This window comes from Scyliorhinus torazame, chromosome 21 (genome assembly GCF_047496885.1).
Source record: "Scyliorhinus torazame isolate Kashiwa2021f chromosome 21, sScyTor2.1, whole genome shotgun sequence".
NCBI lineage: Eukaryota > Metazoa > Chordata > Chondrichthyes > Carcharhiniformes > Scyliorhinidae > Scyliorhinus > Scyliorhinus torazame.
The window spans coordinates 27,843,756-27,853,637 of NC_092727.1; the positions used below are offsets into that span (position 1 = coordinate 27,843,756).

At 48.9% G+C, this 9,882-nt stretch overlaps 1 pseudogene; it reads left to right on the plus strand.

Annotated features, from left to right (window-relative positions):
• Positions 1-1,235: 1,235 nt before the first annotated feature.
• Positions 1,236-9,290, plus strand: LOC140398747 (nicotinamide N-methyltransferase-like; annotated as a pseudogene).
• Positions 9,291-9,882: the final 592 nt, after the last annotated feature.

Below are 9,882 nucleotides of genomic sequence, written 5' to 3' on the forward strand. Positions count from 1 at the left end.
CCCCCCCGAGGGATCCCGTGATAAGGAGACCCACCAGAGGGACCAATGTAATAGGGGGATTCATACAGGGACCCCTGTGATAGACGGACTCCCCACAGGGACCCCTGAGATGCGTAAACCCCTCACAAGGACCCCTGTAATAGGGGGACCTGCTACCTAAAGGAGCCCCCCCTCCACGGAGTCCGCCCCCGCCCCCCCCCCAGAAAAGGGACACCTGTCTGGAAGCTAGGCAGCAGTCCAGATAAGGCAGTGGGAAGCGTTACAGCTGTAATACTGACCTTGCAGCGTCATGTGTACATTCCTCGAAGGACAGCAGCTGTGTCTGTGTCCGGTTCCCACTGACCCACTGCCTGCCAGCCATTCATAGCTTTTGAGTAGTGGTCTGTGATTGGCAGCTCGTATAAACCATCTGCTGCTCTGATCCATTCATATCATTTCACACTTCAGTGGCCTAAGTGGTGAAACCCCAATGTTTGTAAACATTGCCCACATCAAAGAGATGTAAATTGCACTAAATGCATTCCAATCACTCAAGCGCGTGATTTCACTGCACTTAGCTCTCTTAGAAATTAAAATTTAACTGGATGGGTGGGACTTGCCCCTGCAATATTGCTTGTGCCCTGGGGTCCCCTTCCCTCCCTTCTCCCCTTCACTGTTGCCTATGCTATAGTACCACAAGGCATACTGTGGACACATGCATGTGACCACACCCCCCAACCCCCAGCCCCCACCCACACACCCCCGTAACATCTTCCGGTCGTGCCACTGAACACGCCCACTCCAATTGGGCAGGGAAATTCCCAGCCTTTGAGTGACATATTGTTCTCATGTTGTGGGACGATGGATGCTTCTTCAACATACGGAGAGTAAGAGTTCTTCAAAATTTTATAATATATTAGTTTCAGATGCTGTAATCCCGCTTTTGTCAAGAACTCTGGCTCGTTTGACATTAAATAAATGACTAATGTGATGTATAATCTATATTGGCTTGCGTTTGAAAAAGAACAACAAATCAACACATTTATACCAAATCGGCATGGTAGCACAGTGGGTAGCACTGTTGCTTCACAGCACCAGGGTCCCACGTTTGATTCCCGGCATGGGTCACTGTCTGTGCGGAGTCTGCATGTTCTCCCTATTTCCTCCAGGTCCTCCGGTTTCCTCCCACAAGTCCCGTGCTGTTAGGTGAATTGGACATTCTTCTTGCAGCGTCACACCCCAATTGTGACGTTGGAATGTTGCACAACAGCCTCTCCTCAGTCGACTGTTCTGTTGGAGATAAAATAGAGACACGTTGTTATGAGAAAAAGTTCAACCCTCAAATCTATTTGAAAACATATTTTGTTTCTGCCTCAGGCATTGATGCGCAATCAATTACACTCAAGACGAAGTGATTCCATAACTGAAGGCTTTAATCTGCTAGAACCTGTTCCCCAGCAGCTTCGATACAGAAAGTGAAGGCTGCTGGGATGGCACCATCTCTTATACTCCGCCTTCAGGGTGGAGCTATGTAATACAGACAATGGTAGACTCCTGGGTTGAACCAATGGTCATCAGCCTCTCAGGTACCGCAATACCTGGTACTACCACATTCACCCCCTGTTAAAAAAGAGTCCAGCGGGGGTGGTGGTCAGTGGTAACAGTCGCCTTTAACATGGTATGACCAGGTATGGAGGTACCGTGCTGTCGAGGATATTTACAAAGTTCACAGTTAGAGTCACAGCGAAGCAATCAGTCGATCGGGTGGCCTGGTCGTCCTTCTGGAGCGTCTGGGCTTCGGTGGTGATTCTGGTGGGGGTCTCGGTGGTTGCGACTCCGGGAGCGTGGTTTTGTCCTCCCTGGCAGCTTTGTCACCCCTAGGCGGCGCTGTTGGGGCAAAAGGTTGACACGGGGGGGGGCGCCTATAGGGGGCGTCGGTGGGTGGGCGGGCCAAGGCATGAGCGGCGGGTGTACAGACCCTCCAGTGAGGAGCTGTTGGGGGGAGTGGGGGTGGGGGCAATGGTTCGAGTGCGCGTGGGGTTCCGGCGGGCGCCAGGTCCCGAAGGGAGACTATCTTGCCGGCCATCAGGGAACGCCACGTAGGCGTACTGGGGGTTAGCGTGCAGCAGGTGGAACTTCTCGACCAATGGGTCCGAATTGTGCGCCCGCACGTACTTCCGAAGCAGGATGGGTCCGGGTGTCGCTAGCCAGGTTGGGAGCGAGGTCCCGGAGGAGGACTTCCTGGGGAAAACAAGGAGACGTTCATGAGGTGTCTGATTTGTGGTTGTACAGAGCAGCGACCGGATGGCGTGGAGGGCCATCGGGAGGACTTCTTGCCAGCGGGAGACTGGGAGATCCCTGGACCGTAGGGCCAGTAGAACAGTCTTCCAGAACGTTCCGTTCTCCCTCTCTACCTGCCCGTTTCCCCGGGGGTTGTACCTGGCCGTTCTGCTCGAGGTGATGCCCTTGCTGAGCAGGAATTGACGCAGTTCGTCGCTCATAAAGGAGGACCCCCTATCACTGTGTATGTAAGCGGGGAAACCGAACAGTGTAAAGATACCCTGGAGGGCCTTGATGACGGTGGTTGTGGTCATGTCTGGGCAGCGGATGGCGAAAGGGAACCGGGAGTACTCGTCAATCACGTTCAGGAAATACGTGTTGCGGTCGGTGGAGGGGAGGGAGCCTTTGAAATCCATGCTGAGGCGTTCAAAGGGACGGGAAGCCTTTATCAGGTGCACCCTCTCTGGCCGGTAGAAGTGCGGTTTGCACTCTGCGCAGATTTGGCAGTCCCTGGTGACTGTTCTGACCTCCTCGATGGAGTTGGGCAGGTTGCGGGTCTTGACAAAATGGAAAAAGCGAGTGACCCCCGGGTGGCAGAGGTCCTTGTGGAGGGATCGGAGGCGGTCCACTTGTGCAGAGGCACAAGTGCCGCGGGACAGGGCGTCAGGAGGCTCGTTTAGCTTCCCCGGACGGTACAAGATCTCGTAGTTGAAGGTGGAGAGTTCTATCCTCCACCTCAAGATCATGTCATTTTTAATCTTGCCCCGCTGTGCATTATCGAACATGAAGGCAACCGACCGTTGGTCAGTGAGGAGAGTGAATCTCCTGCCGGCCAGGTAATGCCTCCAATGTCTCACAGCTTCTACTATGGCTTGTGCCTCTTTTTCGACTGAGGAATGGCGAATTTCGGAAGCATGGAGTGTACGGGAGAAGAAAGCCACGGGCCTGCCCGTTTGGTTGAGGGTGGCCGCCAGAGCTACGTCGGACGCATCGCTCTCGACCTGGAAGGGGAGGGACTCGTCGATGGCGCGCATCGTGGCCTTTGCAATGTCTGCCTTGATGCGGCTGAAGGCCTGGCGGGCCTCCGTCGACAGGGGGAAGGTTGTGGACTGGATTAGGGGTCAGGCTTTGTCTGTGTAGTTGGGGACCCACTGTACATAATAGCTGAAGAACCCGAGGCAGCGCTTCAGGGCCTTGGGGCAGTGAGGGAGGGGGAACTCCATGAGGGGGCGCATGCACTCAGGGTCGGGGCCTATAACTCAATTTCGCAACACGTAGCCTAGAATGGCTAGACGGTCGGTGCTAAACACGCATTTATCCTTATTGTATGTCAGATTAAGGATTTTCGCCGTGTGGAGAAATTTGCGGAGGTTGGTGTCGTGGTCCTGCTGGTCATGGCCACAGATGGTGACGTTATCCAGATACGGGAACATTGCGCGTAAGCCGTACCGGTCACCCATTCGGTCCATCTCTCGCTGGAAGACCGAGACCCCATTAGTGACACCAAAGGGAACTCTTAAAAATTGATAGAGCCGCCCATCTGCTTCGAAGGCAGTGTACTTGCGGTCACTATTACGGAGGGGTAGCTGGTAGTAGGTGGACTTGAGATCCACTGTGGAGAAGACCTTGTATTGTGCGATCCTGTTTACCAGGTCGGCTATACGGGGGAGAGGGTACGCGTCCAGCTGCGTAAACCTGTTGATGGTCTGGCTGTAGTCAATGACCATCCTGTGCTTTTCCCCGGTCCTTACCACCACTACTTGAGCTCTCCAGGGACTGTTGCTCGCTTCGATGACCCCTTCCCCCAGCAGCCTTTGGACTTCTGACCTGATGAAGGTCCGGTCCTGGGCACTGTACCGCCTGCTCCTGGTGGTGACGGGTTTGCAATCCGGGGTGAGGTTCGCAAACATGGAAGGCAGGTCGACCTTAAGGGTCGCGAGGCCGCAGACAGTAAGGAGAAGTATAGGGCCGCCGAATTTAAAAGTCAGGCTTTGCAAATGGCATTGGAATTCCAGCCCCAGGAGGGTAGCCGCGCAGAGGTGCGGCAGGACGTACAGGTGGAAATTGTCGAATTTCATGCCATGGACAGTGAGGTTCGCTAGGCAGAACCCCTTTATCTCCATCGAGTGTGACCCGGAGGCCAGGGAGATCCTTTGATTTACAGGGTGGGTTACAAGTGAACAGCGCCTTGCCGTGTCGGGTTGAACAAAGCTTTCCGTGCTCCCAGAGTCAATCAGGCAAGACGTCTCGTGGCCGTTGATGAAGACCGTCATTGTAGCTGTTGCGAGTGTACGGGGTCGACTTTGGTCCAGTGTCACCGAGGCCAGATGAAGCAATTGCGAGTTCTGATCGGGCAGCGTGTAGTCGGCCGTGCTGAGGGCCTGGGGCCCCATCCAAGATGGCGTCATCCATGGGTCGCACATGGTGTCCGGGGATGAATAAAATGGCGGTGGCGATGGACAAAATGGCGGCGCCCACCCGTCCAGCGTGGTGTCCGGGGGGGCAAGATGGCCACGCCCGTGGGCAGCACGTGGCCCTAGGATAGGGGGGGTGGCGGTGAGCGCTGGCCGGTCGGGGCCTGAAAGGGGGATTGCCGCGGTGGTCCATAGTCGCTTGGGACCGCGGCCACGGCGCGGGCCTGGCAGAGCCCCACAAAGTGGCCCTTCTTGCCCGCAGTAGAAACAGCGGGGCCCGGCGGCGTTAGCGGGCCGTCTCGTAGCACAGGCCTGCGGGGTCAGGGGGAAGGTCTGTGGGGCTGCCGCTGCAGGGTGCCACGCAGCCCAGGAGGCCGCCTCACGGTCGGGCGCATAGGACTGCGCGTTTCTGTAGGCAACGTCCATGGACCCTGCCAGGGCCCGTGCCTCTCTTGAGCGCAGGAGATGCATTTTCTGTCCTTCTGTGGGGATGCCTCCGGCTGTCTCGAGGTAGCCTTTAAAGCACGCCAGCCAGTGTTTAAAAATTGCAGCTGAGTTCTCCACGTGGGGGCTGAGTTGAAGGCACTCTGGTTTGATTCAGAGATCCATCCTTCCAGCTTAAGTCTAGTAGATTAAATTGATACGCAATCAATTACACTCGAGACGAAGTGATTCCATAACTGAAGGGTTTAATCTGCTAGAACTGTTCCCCAGCAGCTTCGATACAGAAAGTGAAGGCTGCTGGGACGGCACCATCTCTTATACTCCGCCTCTCAGGGCGGAGCTATGTACAACAGCCAATGGTAGACTCCTGGGTCTAGCCAATGGTCATCAGCCTCTCAGGTACCGCAATACCTGGTACTACCACAGGCATGTTACAGGATGAGGAATACCTGCTGTTTGTCCTCAAGAATTTGCTAAAAGCCTTTTCCAGTGGTGAGTAACGTATTTTGGCTCCAGTTTACCAGGCTCTTTTTCTGAAGGATGATGGCCTAATTTGTGAGCATTCCGGGCTACAATTTTACCGGGCAATTACTTTCCTCATCAATCAATACATTTCGTATCGACTTCCATGTGGAAGTATTTTTGACAGCACAAAGCTGCTGGAGTCTGTAAGCTCCCTATTCTCAGTCCTCCTCAGTATGAAAGCTAAAATAATGTTACAGGTGGCGGCCTCAGATCCACACCATTGCCCGCATTACTGCACAGGAGTATGTTGGATATATGAAACAGAAACAGTTCAGCCACACCAAATAGTCCATGGCGGTCCACTTGAGTCTCCTCCCATCTATCCAACATCACAACCCTCCATTCCCTTCTCCCCCAAATGCTGGTCTACCTTCCACTTAAAGGGACCTTACAAGGCTGGACTGTGGCCTTCAATTACTGCTGAACTCTTCCCAAGACAAAATGTTGCTGCCAACAGTATACAGACTCAAAATTTGCACGAGGAGACAACTAAGTAACATCTTCTGTTGAAATAGTTATCAGGTAACAAGCTAGAGGCTTTGAGCTAATATGGCAATGAATCAGAGAAGATGGGTGACAGTGGGATGGGAAAGTAGAAATTCTTCTCACCAGAATATCTTCATCAGTGCCTCCTCCACGTTTCACGCACCCCTGTTTCCCTCTCTCAAATTTAAAATACCCAATTCATTTTTTTTTTTCTGAAATAAGGGTCAATTTAATGTAGCCAATCCACCTACACTGCACATCTTTGGGTTGTGGGGGTGAGACCCACGCAGACACGGGGAGAATGTACAAACGCCACACGGTCAGTGACCGGGGTCTGGAATCAAACCTAGGTGCTCAGCACCGTGAGACAACAGTGCTAACCAGCATGCTGCCCCCCTCTCGCACCTTTCTTCAAGAGCAAAGAGACATTTATGCCATTTACCAACTTAAAGAAACAAGTTCCAGATCAAGGAAGCTTTGGAAGATTATAGGGCCTCTGCAATGTCCTCATGTAACAACTGGGATTTATTTGAACTCGGATTTGTGGGGTTCACTTGTTTGCAATATCTCCCCAATCACACTAGGTTCTAGATACTTAACCACATGTCATAAAATAACACTGCTGAATTCAGAAAGTTATTAACTATTAAAATCGTTTCACAAATCCGAAAGATTAAAAGCATGTCAATTAACAGTAATTGATAGTAATTAATGTGACAATATGCATATTGTAAGAATAATGAAGGGTTAATAATTTACTGTAACTGCATCCAACCACGCGATGGCGATCAAGTGGATCACGTGATACTCTTGATTCGAGGAGACGGTTGTCAGGCGAGGTAGAGAATAGCCGTGCTATCAGGAACTCTGTAATTAGATTATCAGTTTTAGTGAATCTGTAATCTTTTATATCTTAGCAAGCAAGTCAAATCTATTTAGTTGAGGTGTAAATAAATTAGCTTTGTTCAAACTTAGCTTGATATTTTTTGTAAGACACTACACTTTGAAGCCATCCTCATTCAGAAAGCAAAGAGCATCACAATTAACAGTAAGGGGAGACAGCTTCAATTGAACAATTGAACAGACTTCCTACCACTCTTCTCAAACCAGAAGGTGAAGGCTCTGAAAACATGGCTAACATGTCAAAAAAACACGCCTCAACATGTCTCTCTCCCAACATGGGTTCTCGAGACCCTATTTTACACTTTAAAGATGTTGAGAGGTCACCTTAATCAATTGTTTGAAAATAGCCAATTGGTCTGCAACTTGTCAATAATGAAATAAGTGTGAGTCCATTGGTTTTTAGCTAATTATGCATGGTGTTTCAACTTTAAAACAATTGGCTTCTTCTTAAACAATGGGCGGGATCTAACTAAAAGAGAGTCTGTTCTGGGTGGGATTAATTCACTACAGTCTGTGCATTTATGCTATCTACCACTGAGAGCTGCTACCAGGGTCATCTACACAACTCCGACTACAATCTTAAATCTTTCTCATATTCTTATTTCAACGCAACTCCATTGTTTTCTTATATCCTCTCTTATCATTGATCACTCAGGGCATTTCTTCCACTTTATCCTTTCCTCATTCTTTCCTTTCAACCTAATAATCTGGTATATTTATTTCAGTGTTAAGAGCATCTTTCAACCAATATTGATAGGATGTAAATTGTGGGATAACTGGAATGTTGTGGATGGAAGCAGGAAAACCATTTCATGTGATCCCTATAGCCGTCGCTTCTTCAGTGCCATTTAACTTGCAATTTCCCATTTTCCACCCCATCAAATGACCGGTGTTGGAATTATTCCGGGTCCGAAATTCCACACGCTGCTTGAAATTGGATGTGGTCCCAGTCTTCACTGCACTCTCTGTGCATCAGACCATGTGGAGGAAATAGTTTTGTCTAATTACGTTGCGAACAACCGTCAGCAGATTGAACTTTGGTTGCAAAATGATCCAGGAGCTTTTGACTAGAGTCTCATAGCAAAACGTGTGTGTGAGCTGGAAGGCAACAGGTAATTATTAAGTCACCCAGATTCGCTTTGTTTTTGTAACACGTAAAATACTAGCCAATGAAAGTTTAAAAAACAATTAGGAATGCACAAAGGAACAATAAATTGAAATTGCCAAGGAGCATAAAATAAAACATCTTATCGGCACATAACTAAAACAAAAGGTGTGAGGTGTGAATTAGTCCATTGAGAGATAGTCGGGATAATGCTGTTTTTAATGAATAGAGACGGCTGGAGTATTAAATTGAATAATTACTTTGCTTTGGTATTTACCAAAGAGTTAAAGCAGGTAGACATGATGTGGAATGGTGAGATGAATAATGAGGTAAGCGCATTTAAAATAAAAAAGGTGATGTATTTACTAATTAAACTTTTAAAAAGCCCCTGCTCCAGATGGCTTACATCCAAACATTTTAAAAGAAACTGAGGACGAGATAACAGGGGTATATAATAATATTATCATAAATATCACAATGCCAGTCATCTCGATAGAATGAATTGAATATGAGCTCACTGAGCTTGTACCTTTCAGGGGAAAATGGACAGAGAAAGAGAAGAAGCTGAGAGATTCCATCAAACAAGTTTTGAAGTGTGATGTCCATCAAACTAACCCTCTGGATCCAGTGGAATTGGAACCTGTTGATTGTCTGGTGACTTCCTTGTGTCTGGAATCTGCCTGTAAGGATAAAGCAGCTTACTGCGCTGCTCTTAGAAATGTAACCTCTCTGTTAAAACCAGGTGGGGTGCTCATTATGAATGGTGTTTTGAACGAGACCTTTTTTATGGTTGACAAGTACAGGTTTTCACGTTTGGCAATTGATCAGGTCCTCCTGGAGAAAGCTTTCAGGGAGGCTGGTTATGAGACAGAGTGGTTGGAAATTTTTGATGGTCCTGACAAGTCTGTGAATACATTGTCAGATTATGAAGCTGCATTCAACCTGCCTGCTCGCAAGAATAAATGAGCCCAGTGCTGAATTCAGTATTGTTGTGGATCGATTCTGTTCAATAAACGACCAAAAGTCCAAGAAAGAAAATGCGCTATCAAATTAAATCAAAATGCTCTTGTTAAGTTTATTTAGCTGAATTAGTTGTGCACTCTCCTGTCTGAATCGCAGAAGTTTTGAATTCAAGAAAGCTTGATGTAAATCGAGATTCCAGTGTCGTTCTAAAGCATTGTTATAGCAAATGTGGTCCCTTTGTTCAAGAAGGGGAGTAGAGACAACCCCGGCAACTATAGACCGGTGAGCCTCACGTCTGTTGTGGATAAAGTCTTGGAGGGGATTATAAGAGACAAGATTTATAATCACCTAGATAGGAATAATATGATTAGGGATAGTCAGCATGGCTTTGTGAAGGGTAGGTCATGCCTCACAAACCTTATCGAGTTCTTTGAGAAGGTGACTGAACAGGTAGACGAGGGTAGAGCAGTTGATGTGGTGTATATGGATTTCAGTAAAGCGTTTGATAAGGTTCCCCACGGTAGGCTATTGCAGAAAATACGGAGGCTGGGGATTGAGGGTGATTTAGAGATGTGGATCAGAAATTGGCTAGCTGAAAGAAGACAGAGGGTGGTGGTTGATGGGAAATGTTCAGAATGGAGATCAGTTACAAGTGGCGTACCACAAGGATCTGTTCTGGGGACGTTGCTGTTTGTCATTTTTATAAATGACCTAGAGGAGGGCGCAGAAGGGTGGGTGAGTAAATTTGCAGACGACACTAAAGTCGGTGGTGTTGTCGACAGT